The sequence below is a fragment of the Phoca vitulina genome, unplaced genomic scaffold, assembly GCF_004348235.1.
Source record: "Phoca vitulina isolate PV1807 unplaced genomic scaffold, GSC_HSeal_1.0 scaffold80, whole genome shotgun sequence".
Classification (NCBI taxonomy): Eukaryota; Metazoa; Chordata; class Mammalia; order Carnivora; family Phocidae; genus Phoca; species Phoca vitulina.
The window spans coordinates 1173483-1187901 of NW_022589783.1; the positions used below are offsets into that span (position 1 = coordinate 1173483).

The 14419-nt window shown below is 58.2% G+C and overlaps 1 protein-coding gene and 1 long non-coding RNA gene across 6 annotated transcripts in view; both read left to right on the plus strand.

Moving 5' to 3' along the window:
• Nucleotides 1-7399, plus strand: part of LOC116625644 — an 11312-nt gene extending 3913 nt beyond the window's left edge. Inside the window, exon 2 of the long non-coding RNA XR_004298119.1 lies at nucleotides 27-7399. This is a non-coding gene — a long non-coding RNA (uncharacterized LOC116625644). The remainder of the gene's footprint in view (nucleotides 1-26) is intronic.
• Nucleotides 1-14419, plus strand: part of PTPRN2 (protein tyrosine phosphatase receptor type N2) — an 814855-nt gene that overhangs the window by 602518 nt on the left and 197918 nt on the right. The gene's annotated exons all lie outside the window — the stretch shown is intronic.

The following is a 14419-nucleotide window of genomic DNA, read 5'->3' on the forward strand; positions in this document are numbered from 1 at the left end:
CCCCGGAGAGGCCTACAGCTGGAGAGGTCTGCACCCGGAGAGGTCTGCTCCTAGAAAGGTATGCACCCCGGGGAGGTCTGCACCCGGAGAGGTCTGCTCCTGGAAAGGTCTGCACCCCGGAGAGGTCTGCACCCGGAGAGGTCTACACCCCGAAGAGTCCTGCAGCCAGAGAGGTCTGCACCCGGAGAGGTCTGCACCCGGAGAGGTCTGCACCCGGAGAGCTCTGCACCCGGAGAGTTCTGCTCCTGGAAAGGTCTGCACCCCGGAGAGGTCTGCAGCCGGAGAGGTCCGCTCCTCCACACCCACCGTGGCCGCCAACATCAGTGCCGTCCAAAGAGAAAGTAGCGCGTGCCCCTCCTGGGACCTTGGGAAACCCTTCAGAGCCCTGGGAAGGTCGTTTAAGTCGCCTGCGACCCTGCCCCTGAGCAGCAGCGGGGTGACCTTATCTCCCAAGGCATTTTCTCTTGACTTTTTTTCCATGCAATTGAACTCTCTTGCTTATAAAAGCGGGCTCACCAGATTTTGTATACTGAGACTCAAAATGTAATAAATTGTTCAGATTTCCCCTGCTGCTGAAGAGTTTTCTATTCACGATCGCCCAGTACGCTGTTACGTGGGCCTGAGCACATCCCGCGTCCGTGACCCCGGTGGGACCATGCAGTTTCCCCTCCTCAGTCTCACACCCTGCCCCCTCCCGGTGCTGAGGTGGGTGCGGCGGACAGGGGCCCGCGGACAGGGGCCCGCAGCTGCGTGGGGCTGGGCCTCCCTCGGAGGTCCCCTTCTAACCAGCCCACACGGTCACCACCTGCTCCATGATGACTCACCCACTACAGCGTGCGCCCGAGGGGCTCGTGCGTCCTGGCTGCAGGCTCCGTGTAACCACAGGCACGTGGCCAAGCCCCGTGGATTTTGCCGTCACTTCCTGTCAGGGCCCCTCCGCCGCCCGGCTGGCCCCCGTTAGGATTACAGTCCATTCAGAGGCGGGCACCCCACTGGAACAGCCTGGTGGAGGTGGAGAGGGAGTGGAACGTGTGACTTCCAAGCACGATGAAAGGCAGCTGGATTTGGGGAGGACCCGGTCTCCACAATGTTGGTTCCACAGGGAAATTCAACCCAGAAACAGCAGGACAGTAAAAACCTTGCTCCCTTTTCCAGGAGTTCAGTCTATTTCCACAGACCCCTGCCTCCTTCCCGTTGGAGGGCAGATGGATGAAATTAAGGCCTCCCTTGCTATAAATTACCTGGAAATTGGCCACGTAGCTGGTTATTGTGTGGAGACACTGGAGCAAAGAGAGAGGGAACACGGAGCAGCCTGCAGGCCTTCTCCCGTCCCTTCTGCTTGCAAGTCTCCCAGCCAAAGCGTCGTCCCCCATTTTCTCGGGCAAGTTCTCCCTTTTCACAGTTAAGGAAAACTCCAAATAGTTTCCGTCAGCCTCGCATGAATGCCATGCACGGGGAATGTGGAGGGTGTCCTTCTAACTCACCGTGGCGAGTGAAGTCTCTGGAATTCAGACTCTGGTCTTGTTGGCCATCCCGCACGCTGCAGGGCTGTCCTTGTCGGATGACGTGACCCATCGGGAGCATGGCTCTGCCCCCTCCCAGGAGCCGGAGGAAGGGTCCCACGGGCCTTTCTCCTCTCAGTGAGACGCGTGGCTCGGGGGCTAAGGCTCAGGCTAACGGAGGCACCTGTCCTGCTGGTGGAAATAGCAGGAAGGCTTGGTGAGGAGGCTGAGAAGTTGGGAAAGGTAATCCACACCCTTGGCCATAAAGCCTCGGCATGTGTCTGCCTGCTGTGGGCCTGGGCACCCAGGGTGGGCTGGACAGATGAAGACTTCTGCCCCGCACTCGGGACGGCCTGGGGTCCCTTCTGGAGCGCCTGAGTACCGCCTGGGTCGGCTGTGGCGGGGGGCTGCCCTGCGGGGCTCCTGCCAGCCCACCTGGGGGCTCTCTCGGCCCCTATGGTTCTGAGGGTCACTGCAGCCCTCAGGCCGTCCTGTGCAGCCAGTGTTGAAAATACCCCCGTGCTCGGGATGGGAGAAGAGCAGCCCCTGGGGGCACAGCCTCTGCCACCAGCCGAGCTCAGGAAGAGCTGCTGGCCGCGTGTCCTGCAGGTTCACAAGGAGCCGTTCTCTGCTTGGTCCAGTAAGGCCAAGCGAAGGCCCCAACGGAGGATCGGCACAGGCCACCGGTGTTGGGGGGGGCTCTGGACTCTGGGGGCCCCTCCGAGAAAGGTTTGGGAGATGGGGGACCATCAGGGCAGGTGGGGGCGTCAGGAGCTAAGGCTCAGATGCACTAGCTCGGGGTGTGGGTCAACACCCGAGGGGGACAGGAGTCGAGGGACAACCCCGCTGGTGCATCGGGAGCGGCTCGCGGGGGGCCCAGAGCAGCAGTCCGATGAGAGAAGACCCACTGGCCGGGTGGGCACAGGAGGGGTTTGAGACCTGGAATCCTGGGGTTTGCTGCCGGGCTCCGAGATGGCGGGGCAGGGAGGGCACGAGAATGTCTTTGCTGATGATTCGCCGCCTGGTGGAGACACTGACCAGGGTTAGAGGTGATTCTCTCGGTTCCCAGATGTGCCAGGAACGTGGTCTGTGGTTTACTGGTGAACGGAGAATTCCTGCTCCCGGGTCCATGCAACCCACCCTGGTCCCCTGATGCGGGTGGGCTTGCTGAAGGAGCCGGTCAGAGCCAGTCAGGGCAAGTGGCTGTACCCGCTGGCGGGGCGTGGGTCTGTGTTCACGGGGTCCTGAACACCGGGACCCCGGGTCTGACCTGCCTGCTACTGCACGATACGCCCAGAACCCTGCCGTCACTCACGCCCAGCTCGCCGGTGCTGGGATAGTGCTTTCTGGGCTCACCGCCTCTATCAGCCTCCTGGAAACCCTGACGGCCGTACCCGCTCTGCAGATGAGGAGAGCGTGGTGGAGCGCGCTGACGCACTTGTCCTCCTGGGCGGGGCATGCCAGCACACAGAGGGCACGAGCCGGTTGGCCGAACAACGGAAACCAGGACGTTTGGCGCATTTCTGAACCGCCGGGGATGCTGCGTGGGGTGGGGACCGGGACTGTCCCCCAGGTGGTGTCTGGAACACAGGATCGTAAGGAGGCCTCTCTCCCTGGCGTGTGGACCGCCGTGTTCTCCCGTGTCATCACACGGTCATCCGGCCGTGCACGCCTGCTCTCTGATCTGATCTTCACGTAAGGACAGCAGTCCTGTGGGATCAAGGGTGACCCGCTGACCTCCCTTTACCCTGATCACCTCTGTCAAGGCCCCGTCTCCAAATAAGGTCACATCCTGAGGTGCCGGGAGTCAGGGCTTCGACAGAGGAATTTGGGGGACACCATTCAGCCCGTAGCTCCCCCCAGAACCCTGACTCATTCCCGGGGGTGGGGGGTGTTAGCGTGTGTTTGTGGTGCTCACCGGCCGGCAGGCCCTGCCCACAGCTGATGCCGCGCGGCGTCCCCTCCACAAGAGCACACGCACCTCGCACGCAATGAGCACGGCTCGCAAGCCCGGTTTATCTGGATTTAAGTGTAAGTCCCCACTTAGAAGCCATCACTTGGGGCACGCTTATTAACCTTTCTTAACAGAGGGGCTGTATTTTATCTGTATTCTAAAAATGAGACTTGTGATACTCATTTAGCAGAATTGACAGGAGGAATAGTTGCAGCAGTGAGTAATTAGGCACGTGCAGGGCGCCTGAGATGCATCACTCTTCCTTAAATATCCGTCGTCTTCGTTATTCCCAAAGCCCCTGCCCCCACGCCTGCCCACGCACACTTGAGCTTGTCTGGGAGAGAGGAAGAACGGGGAGCCTGGCTTCCCTGGTGCAGGCCCCTGAGGCTGAAGGGCCTTGGTGCCTCCCCCCCACCGACAAGGGCTGTCGGCCCGCCGACCCCGTGCACCTCGAGCAGCAGGGGCCAGCGTGCTGGTGTCCAGAGAAAAGCAGGCGACTGTGCGGCGAGCAGCCTCGGGGGCACAGACTGGGCGTGCGGTGCGTTAAATTGGGACTGAATCAGGATTTGCCTCCTGCAAGTGGAGGAACGGGGATTGGAAAGGGAACTGAGCCCCGTGATAAGGTTCCGTGCTGTGAACTGCCCTTGGGACTCTGTTCTGACAGGCGCCTGGCCAGAAGCCAGAAGCACCTGTTGCTTTTTCTCCGTCCATGGCCGTTTCCGAGTGTGTGAAATGCTGGTTTGCACGCAGAGCTCTGTGAGTCCGGCAGCACAGGGGCATTTCTCACGGAGCGCATCCCCACACGGCACCCGGACGGCTGACATGTGGCACTGGGGACTCGGGGGCCAGCCCCGGGCTGACCAGTCAAAGAACAGCAGAGGATGGACACCTCGATTTAACGTAAAAACTTGGGGCAAAGTTATTTTGATACTAAAACACCTCTAGAGATATTAAAACATATATAGTTAGAGAGCAGATCGCAAAAATCCACACCAATTTTAAAATCAAAGCTAAGACTTCAGAGACACATCGACCTGCTGTTAGGCCCTCAGAGCTGCAGCTGGGGGCGGGGAGGGGGGCGGCGCGGTGGCCGCAGGAGGAACGGGTTGGGGAGTCTCCGCTGGAAGAGCCCAAGCAACCAGGGCCCTGTCACCATCAGAGGTCAGGCCGTCCAGCTGCTGGGACGTCTGCTGGGGCAGCTCTAGGACCCTCCTGTTGGGGTTTGGTGGCCCTGGCCACCCTGGGCTGCCTGGGGCTGAGCAGGTTCCCAGGACAGGGGACTTTCAGTGCTAAAACTGAGACATTTTCATACGTACACACACACGTATGTACATTTATACACGTGCATGTACACACCTGTGTGCATGGACACACACGTGCACGTGTATGTGTGACGGAGCTGCACACGCGTGTGAATGCATACATGCACAGACAATGGTCTCCAGCATCCTGCTTCCCGACATGCACACAGTTCTCTGTTCCTCATGTGGGGACGTGAGCGGATCTCTCCTGGGCACTGAGATGGCATCAGGAACTGACACGAACCACCATCTGCCCGGGCTGTGCCCTGGAGCCTCCCTGTGTGGGGACGGCTCTGGGTTAGAGGTCAGCCCTCAAAACCCAGAGTCTGGGAGCCCACGGTGACCTCGCAGAATGGCAAAACGGGGCGGCGTGCACCAGACGCACCGGGCCCTTGCCACCCTCTTGAAAAGGCCCCCCCAGATCCTCTGCGTGCAGTCGCCTGGAGTGGAACGGCCCTGGGTCTCTCACTTAGCTGTGTCTCTCCCAGTTGAGTTGTTCTGCTCTGCTTTGCCAAATGTGGTCCTTTCGCTGAAGTTACTGTTGAGCTAATTAAGATCTACCTCTTCCTGGCATATTAACCAAGTCCTCCTCCCACCCACCCCTTAACTAGTGAACAAGGCCAGGATACCATCCACGGGCACCAAGCATGATTTTAATGCACCTTACATGCCAAGGATCGTGTGTCTGGTGCATGTCCCAAACATCTGATCTTCCTCCTTGTTGTCCATTTATATTCTTTGTGTGTTTTAAAACCTTATTTCTTCCTTTCCCATTTGCCTGAATTTTACTCTGGCCTAATTGGTAAGAAAAATGTGCTTTGAACTTTTAACTAAGCTATTGGAAAATAAGCTACCTTTCATTCTTGATGAGCTCACATCCATTTCCTTTTCTTCAGACCTTGATTTGCTGCTATTTTTTTTTCTTTGCTTCTTAAAGAAACAACAAGGTCTAAAAAAGACTTTCCAGGTTCATACTACGAAAATCACTATAGGAGAGGGGAATTAATAATTTTATATTAGAGAAAGATGTTTCTTCTCTTTGGAATTTGCAGTTTTCTGGTTTTAGTGGAAAACGTATCTGAGAGCATTGTTTCGGCTGTGGGCTGTTTCCTGTGGCTTTTGTGGTTGTTTCCAAGAGTTGGAGGAAGGGATCTAGGTACTTGGCACTCCAAACCCGCAGCTCACTGGGATAATTTGTCCAGAAGGAGCCTCTGGTCCCTGTGAGGTCCAGGACAGTGGAAGACAATATGACCACAGGGAGCGTGAATCACAGTATCTCCGGGTGGGTCACTGCCAGGACTCACACAGTAGGGAGAAAAATGAGTCCTCACCCCTGGGTAGGCTCAGACCTGGGAGCTGGAGGTGGGACTGGGGGCAGGGGTCAGGGAGAAAGGTGACAACCTGTCTGCAAAAAAACACCACTGTAAAGAGAAAGTCTTCAAATTCTGGCTGACTGACGGGCTGTTGGTGTCTACGATCACCCCTGGCCACCTAATAGGGTAAGAGGGGCTTGGGGTGAGACGTGTGTGTGTGTGCGTGTGCACACCTGAGCACTCACCCATGTGCAGCATGGCCTCATCGAGAGCTGATTTAGCTAGGAACTTAAAATCCTCTCTGGGAGCAATTTCCAGTGTTATGAAATTGCTTTGTGAATTGGGATATTTGGTATTTTTAGGGGCTACCAAACTATAAGAGTGGGAGCACCATCCAGCAAGACGGGTCTGCGCATGAAAAGGGGTTATGTAATACTTAGAAGCCACGGGCTTACAGCTGTATGTCTCAGCAAATCCCAGACTGCAAGGTTTCTCGGTTTCCATTAATGAGATCTTTTATTTAACCCCAAGTATGTTCAGGATGCACTTACTACTCATTCGTGCACAAGTTTATACCAAACGATTTCAATAGGTTCTCTCAAGGGGCTTTTAGGAAATATTTATTTTACTGTCTAAGGAAAATGCGAGTTGGCAATAAAGAAATTACACCAAAAGGAAAAGTTGACATGTTTTTCTGTCATGAAAAACCTGCCCAGAATGCCAATTAATCATGTAACACTTCCTGACTTCAAAGTATGTTACAAAACTACAGTAACTAAACCAGCATGGGACTGGGTTAATAACAGATACATAGACCAGTGGAGCACACTAGGGAGCCTGGAAATAAATCCACACATATGTGGTCAACTACTCTTCTATAAGGGAGCCAGGAAGATACAATGGGGAAAAGACAGTGTCTTCAGTTAATGGTGGGAAAACTGGACAGCCACGTGCAGAAGAATGAAACTGGAACCTTATCTTATACCATCCATGAAAACCAACCCAAAGCGGGTCAAAATTTAAATATAAGACCTGAATCTATAAAACTCCTAGAAGAAAACATAGGGGAAGAGCTTTACAACACCCATCTGGTAATGATTTCTGGGACATGACACCCAACAGCACAAGCAACCGCAACAACAAGATTGGCAAGCAGTGAGCTACATCCAGCTGAACAGCTTCTGCACAGCAAAGGAGACAATCTATAGAGTAAAAGGCAGCCTACGGAATGGGAGAAGATACAAGCAAACTACACATCTGATAATGGGCTAATGTCCAAAATACATCAGGATCTCCTACAACTCAAAAGCAAAAAAAAAAAAAAAAAAAGAGTAACCTGATTGAAAATGGTCAAAGGACTTGGATGGATACCTTCTTCAAAGAAAATACCCCAGTGACCAGCAGGTAAGTGCAAAGATGCTCAGCATCACTGTTCATCAGGAAATGCAAATCAAAACCTCGCACCTGTCAGGACGGCTAGTATCAAATGACGAGAGACAACAGGTGTGGGCGCGGCTGTGGAGCAAGGGGATCCTGGTGTGCTGTTGGCGGGAGCGCACGCTGGTAAAAAACATGGCGGTTTCTCAAACAAGAAATAGAACTACCATGTGATCCAGAATCCCAGTCCAGAAGAACTGAAATCAGGATCATGAAGGGCTCTCTGCTCCCCCACGTCCACTGCAGCATGACTCACGGGAGCCCGCATGTGGAGACGACCTTGATGTCCACCAGTGGACGAATGGCTAAAGAGGAATCCCATTCAGCCCTGAGAAGGGATGAGATCCCGCACCGTGGACAGCAGGGCGAAGCTCGGGGACTTGGCGCTGAGTGAAGTGAGCCACTCACCAGGACGGATGCTGCGTCGTACCACTGACATGAGAGGTATCTAAAGTCATCCAGCTCATAGATGCCAAGAGGGGATGGGGCGGCCAGGGGCCGCGGGGGATGACGTGGGGAGTTCCTGATCAGTGGGCGCAGTGAGTTCTGGACACCTGCCATACAGCACCGAGCTAGAGTAAACAGCACTTGCATTCACTGAGAGGACAGACCTCGTGGTTAGCGCCCTTCGCCGCACAGAAGAGCCCAGGGGCCGGAAGAGTCTGAGGAAACCACACTGCGGCTCCGAGGTGGGGGCGCGAGCCCCGGGGGCTGCGAGGGAGCGCGCCTGCCCCTGCCAGCACCGGGACTGCGGCCCAGTGAAGCTGTGTCGCATTTCTTGCCTCCAAAGCCGTAAGAGAGTAAATTTGTATGATTTTTAGCTACAAGAAAACCATGCGAGTTCTGATAAGGCCACACAGTTCTGGAGGGACCACATGAAGCCCGAGGACCGAGTGCTCCCCGCGTGCTTTTCTCCCCCTCTAGGCCGGTGGTCTCCTTTCTATTCCAGAGGACGCCGGACCCCACTTGTCCTCGAGCTGCCTCCCAGGGATTTCCTCAAACATGATTTGTATCAGCCCGTCAAATGCTCCCTGAGACTAAATCATGGTTGGCATAGCTTGATAGCTTGAAGACGGTTGTTCTTTCCTTCTTCCGAGATAATGTTTGTTTTCAAACAGCCTAAAAAACATTTGTTTTTTCCTCCGCTCTGCCACCCACAGACTTCTCAGCCCAGTGGGGCAGAAATGGGGATCTCGCTGTTTTCACGTGTGGCCTGACTTTAAAGACAGTCTGTGGGGAGCATAACCTCTCCCTCGGACGGAATAACGAATGACTCTCACGACACATCCTCGCGACATAAAGAGCCCTGGGGCACAAATCACAACAGTTCTTCCTGGAGACGAGGAAGCAGGGCGTTCATCCTGGTTTGCCGCTGTTGTCCCAAACAGGAGACTCGGGGAGCCTGCCCAGCAGCTGAGCGGAGCCCCATCGCCCTGCCCTTGGTTCAGCTCTGGTTTGCAGTGAGCACTGTACCAGATCCCATGATCAGATTAGATGCCCAGAGACACCCCTGAGAGGGGCAGGCTGTGAGCTGGACACTCCAGAGTTGAAGTTTGCTCTTTTTAAACCCTCTCTCTTTAACAAAGTGTTGATTAAAGTTTAAATGAATGAGATGGAAGAGCTGAAAAGCCAAACTCTGTTTCCACGGAGGTACGCAGGGGGTTCCTGCATGACCGGCCTGCCCTCCGAGTGTGCACGCCTGGGCCAGGGCCGGGGGCCGCTCCTCGTAGGACCTGGCTCGCCCCGGAGCTCAGGCCGCAAGTAAGCCAAGGGAAAGGTTTGGACGGCGCATGATGAAGCTGCCACAGATGCCCCTCAGGAGGCTCTGAGCTGACCGAGCGAGCTGGGAGGGAGCGCACCTGGAAAAGAGACGGAGCTGGGGCCGGACATGGCCAAGCTGACGACCAGGGGAAGGCAGGCACCAGGCTTGCTGGGCAACGAAGGACTTTGGATGCTGCGCAGCCCAGGACGGGAAGCCGACAGAGATGTTGGAGTCAAGGTCAGGATGCTGATTATGAACAGTCACACGGTCGCTGCAGGGGGGACGCGGGAAGCACGAGCCAGCCGGGGACGGGAGGCCATTGCCAGGGCCCTGAGGCTGCGTTCTGCCGGACCCGAGTCAGCCACGGGCGGGGGATGAGGGACACACGCATGTGAGTTTGGAGGTTGGCCAGGGGACGGGACTTGCTGTTGTGCGGTGGGGACAGGGCAACCAGAAGCCCTGGGTGTTTGGCTCGACCACCTGGGTGAACCATGGCCATCCCACGTGCTGAGAGGGGCCACTGGGCTGGGGTCGGCTCTGGAAGGACCACAGAGTCACATTCAGGACATTCTCACAGACTCTGTGCTCAGAGAGGGAATCAAGGCCAGAGATGGGCATCCAGGTGATCTCAAGAGCCTGAGGGAAAGACTAGACCCCAGGCCAGCAGGCAGCCCGGGTCCCGGCCCAGAGAGTGGCCTTGGTGGAGCCCTCTGACCTACAAGGGGTTCCTGACATGGCCGCGCCCCCGTGTCGGAGTGTGGTCTCAAGTCCAGCCTCGCCCTGCACCGTGAGCACGCAGCAGGCTCACCCGGTCTTTGCTCCAGCGGGTCTGCGGCCCCTGGCCGCTGCCCCTGGGATCTCAAGGTCACTTCCCCTGCCGCCCCCATAGACCTGCACTCTCCCATAATTTCCTAGAGCAGGACCTGCAGTAGGGGCGGCAGTGAGGGGCAGGCAGTCACGGAACAACCCGAAGACCCCTGAGGCCACAGGCACGGTCGGCATCCAGGCCCCCAGGCCCCCTCCCCGCGGCTGGCCTCACCTCTCCCTCCAGCCCTGCACAAGGCCGATGCAGCTGCGCTCCCGCCCAGGGAGGGGAAGACATGAGGTGCTGCCGGGTGTGCGTGCGTCTACGAGCTCCCCGGCCCCCAGGAGCCCACCCTGCTGAGTATGCGGAGTCTCTGAACAAGACCCTGACCGCCCCTCTCCCGCGGTGCGCGTCCCATGCGGTCACAGGACCTTCTGCCCCAACCACACGGCACTGCGTGCGAGGTTGTCCACGCCGTGCGCCAAGCCGTCACAGGCCCGAAGGGAGGAAGAGACAGAGCCGAGGGCTGGTCACGTGGTGGAGAAGGACGGTGGGCCGAGCGCGGTCTGGGGAGCCCTGGCGGGAAGCCTTTGGGGCGAGAACTGCACCCTCCCCAGCACGTGGTGGTGGGCAGGGAGGGAGCCTGTGCTCAGAGACAAGCGCAGGACCTGCAGGGGTGTGGCGGGGCTGGATGCGCAGGGCAGGAGCCCCGGTCAGAGGAGCCCCGGCACTGTCCGCCGTGGAGGCCCCAGCTCGGCAGACCTGGCCCGGTTCCTCCGGTGTGGCATTCCAGAGGGAGAGCCGGCGTGCGGGCCAGGGGAAGCCACCCTGTGAGACGTGGGACAGGACAGCCGGCTGGGACCCCGGGCTGACTGCAAGAACCCGAAGGACGGGAGGTCACAGGCTGTGTGGTGGCATCTCTGGACGACGTTGGGAGATGGGAGGAGAAGGGCGTGGGCAGTGCCCCGGCCGCATGGATGGCGTGGCTGGTCGTCTACTCCGTGGCTGCATTCTCAGGAGACAGACTGGAGACAAGGACACGCACGGTGGGAAGACGCGTCCCTGCAGATGAGCTGACGCGCCCAGAGGCGTCAGCTGGAGCGCGGGGAGCGGGCGAGCCCTCCCACCTCTCAGCCCCCCGGCAGCCCGCTGGTCCGACTTCTCACGTGCAGGAACATCAGGTCGGGAAGAGTCTGTCATACTTTATAGCCCAGATTCCTTTCATATCGGCGAGGCGGAAGGAGGTAATTAATAAAGTGAACATGAAGTTCTAATTATAGGGTGTAAATACCTCTCTCCTCTGCATCATTAAGATGAGGAATGGGTTTTGTGAGGAGGGGCAGAGAGGAGGCCGGCGTTCTCCAGCTAGAGGTGACGCGTGCGGGGTGAGACATCGCATTGGAAGAGGTGAGGAAGGGAAACAGGCCCTCGATGCCTCTCGTGAAGCAGCTCCGTGCATTAGTCTCCTGAAAAGTCTCTGCTCCGACTTACAAGGACCCTCATCTGTGACGCTAACCAGGGCTGGGGGAGCATCTCTGGAGGGGATGGCTAGGTATCCCACTCCCAAAAGTGAGTCGGGAAGTCAGAAACCCATCCTGCCGCACCTGACTACGGGTCGAAGCCCAGACTAGAATGGAAAGCAGGCAAGTCTGTGGTCAGAGCAAGAAGAGGAGCAGAGGTGCCTGCCACCCCAGACATGGACGTGGCACACGCCAGGGAAACGGCACGGCTCGGCTCCATTTCCTCCCCCGGGAACCTGAGGATCACAGAGGTCGGAGCATGGCAAGCAGGCACGGAAGTCTGCGGCAGGTGGGCAGGCGGAGAAAGCTCCTGACTCAGAGCCGCCGGGGAGGAGCCCGGTTCCCTGGTGGAGGAGTAGCGCCACGTGTAACGGGCACACACGTGCCCGGCTGAAGTTCCACGAGCGATGCTGCTATGCTGGTAAAAGGCGTGAGCTGTTAGTGAAGAGGGAGTAGCTTGCCCAGAGCGCACGCTGAAAGCAAAGTCCGTGGGGAAGAGAGAGCCGTAGCACTTGCAGGGGGAGGATGATCTAGTGACCAGCGCTCCGTCCTAAATCTGACGGGGATATTTACATCATTTAGATGGAAAACTGATGGGGTTTGGCAGCCCCTCAGGTTTGCGTGAAAGCCTTATTCCCGGGCCTGGAAGGTATGCGTTTACCTGCCCTGTCACTGTGTTGGGCATGTTCCTGCAGCCAGGCCAGGTGGGCGCGTGGTGCTGTGGCCCCATCCAGGTTGGCCCCTCCCGCAGTCTGCCCTCAGCCCCGTCCTGAGCCGACGACACACGGTAGCCCCTCCAGTGTGGGCTCTGTGCTCCCTTCACAGCCACGGTGCTTCCGGGGACCCTTCTCCACGCAAAGCTGGAGTTTTCCGGAGGGCAAAGGGGCAGGAGACCGTCACAGAGAGGCCAGCCTCCACCTCCAGCCCTGCCTCTTGGCTTTATGAGCATCATCAGTGACCCCACTGAGAGCCGTAGGCCCTTGGCCCTTTGCCCCGGGCAGGTGAGGTGCCCAGAAGCCTCGCCCCAGTGTCAGGTCTCACTGATACCTCGGCAACAGCTCCAGGGGCCTCCGGGCCTCTCACCCTTGTGACCGGGAGGTGGCTGATAGTTCTAGCCCCTCGAGCTGGTCACCACCCTGGGGCAGGACGGGCCTGTCTGAGCCTGAGCCTCTCTCCCCAGCGGATCCCCAGATCCTCCCCTCTGGGAGCCTCGCCAATTCCTAAGGGATCAGGCGGCTGCAAGGGCAGGGAGCCTGGCCCCCGGCCGTCTGACAGTGTGCATGCTGGTCAGAAGGAGGGGGCAGGTCAAGACTGGGGGGCCAGCACTTGGCCTTGGCAGGAGGCCCTGGAGGAGAGCTGGGACCAGCAGGACAGGGGCAGCTGCTCCCACCTACGGAAAAACTGTGGTCAGTCTCCAGTAACTTGTGCCTCCCAAGAATAGTGTCACCACCAGCGAAGAATAGTGTCACCACCAGCCAAGAATAGCGTCACCACCAGCACCAAAGCCCCAGGGCTCTGCGCATCAGACACTTACTAATTGAGTGGTTCTGAGTCTTAATTTGGGAGAAGAGAGGCCATAGACCCCTTTCATAGACAAAAGCCATGGTCTCTTGTAGGAAAATGCACAAACAAAATTCTGTATGCGATTTCAGACCTCACCTCTGCGTCGTCTGGGGTCCGCGACTCCCTCTCACCCCCTGGACGAGGACCCTCTGTTCCAGAGTGTGACGTGGATTCGGTTTTGTCCAATCACTACTCTGCCACACGGTGAGATGGCCACACTGGTTTACCCACTGGTTTCCAAGTGGTGGAGACACAGACGCGGGCCCGGGGGCCCCTGAGCAGAGCCCAGCACGCTGTGCGGCGCGGGCGGCCTGCCTCCGGGCAGTGGCTGGGGTGGACCTGAGCAGAGGCGGACTGGCCGGGCGGCCTGGGTGTGGAGCCTGCGGGGAAGGAGAGGCCACAGGGCAGGCGAGCTGGGGCCTCTTCCAAGCACATGGGAGGCCGGCAGTAAGATGGGAGAAATGCCGGTCAGCACTGCCTGGCCCCTGGCACTCCATCAACAGTGCTCTTCCTGGGATCCAGGGAATCTTTTTTTCTCTTTTTCTCTTTTCCTCTTTTTCTGTGGCCCAGGGGGCCCTCACGTGCCTGCATACAGCCCCTGAAAGCTCTGCGTCGGGCGTTGGAGGGCACGTGTAAAGTCCCGCTCTGGCTCATCTGTCTTGGGAGACCGGGAAGGTCGAGGGACAGGAAGGTCGGCCCCACTGCCCCGGGCACCGACCTGGAGGAGGCCTGTGCATGTCCGCTCCTCCCTCCTCGGTGTGAGGGGCACGGGGGTCCCATGGATGGACGAGCTGGGTGCTGACGTCCACGGGCCAGGGCCGGGGAGACCACGGCCTCCTCCCATCTCACGCCCTCCCCCGGCCCAGGAGCTCCCGTGGAGGGACCCCAGCAGCTTTCCCTCTGAAAGCTCCGCAGTGGAAATCCAGATCCTATAAGGGAGATGTTGCTTTGTTGTTCCCAGTATCTTGAAAATCATGTGGCGCCAGATTCCCTGCATATACGTGAGGTCACCCTCCATGACTGGCGGGAGGAGCTCGTCCACGGGTGCCTGGGGCGGGGCCCAGGGGCAGCGACCGGAGCTCCGGCAGAGGCAGAGTCCAGAGCAGTTGCTGTCCGCCCGGGGAGGGTAGAGACAGGCCAGCCTGGCCCTGGAGGTGCGGCCTCGCTGCTCTGGCCTGGGCGCTGAGCCAGCCGTGTGAGCCCGCACATCTCTGTAGGGGCCCCACGGCTCCGTCCGGGTGGACACGCGGGCCCGCACATCT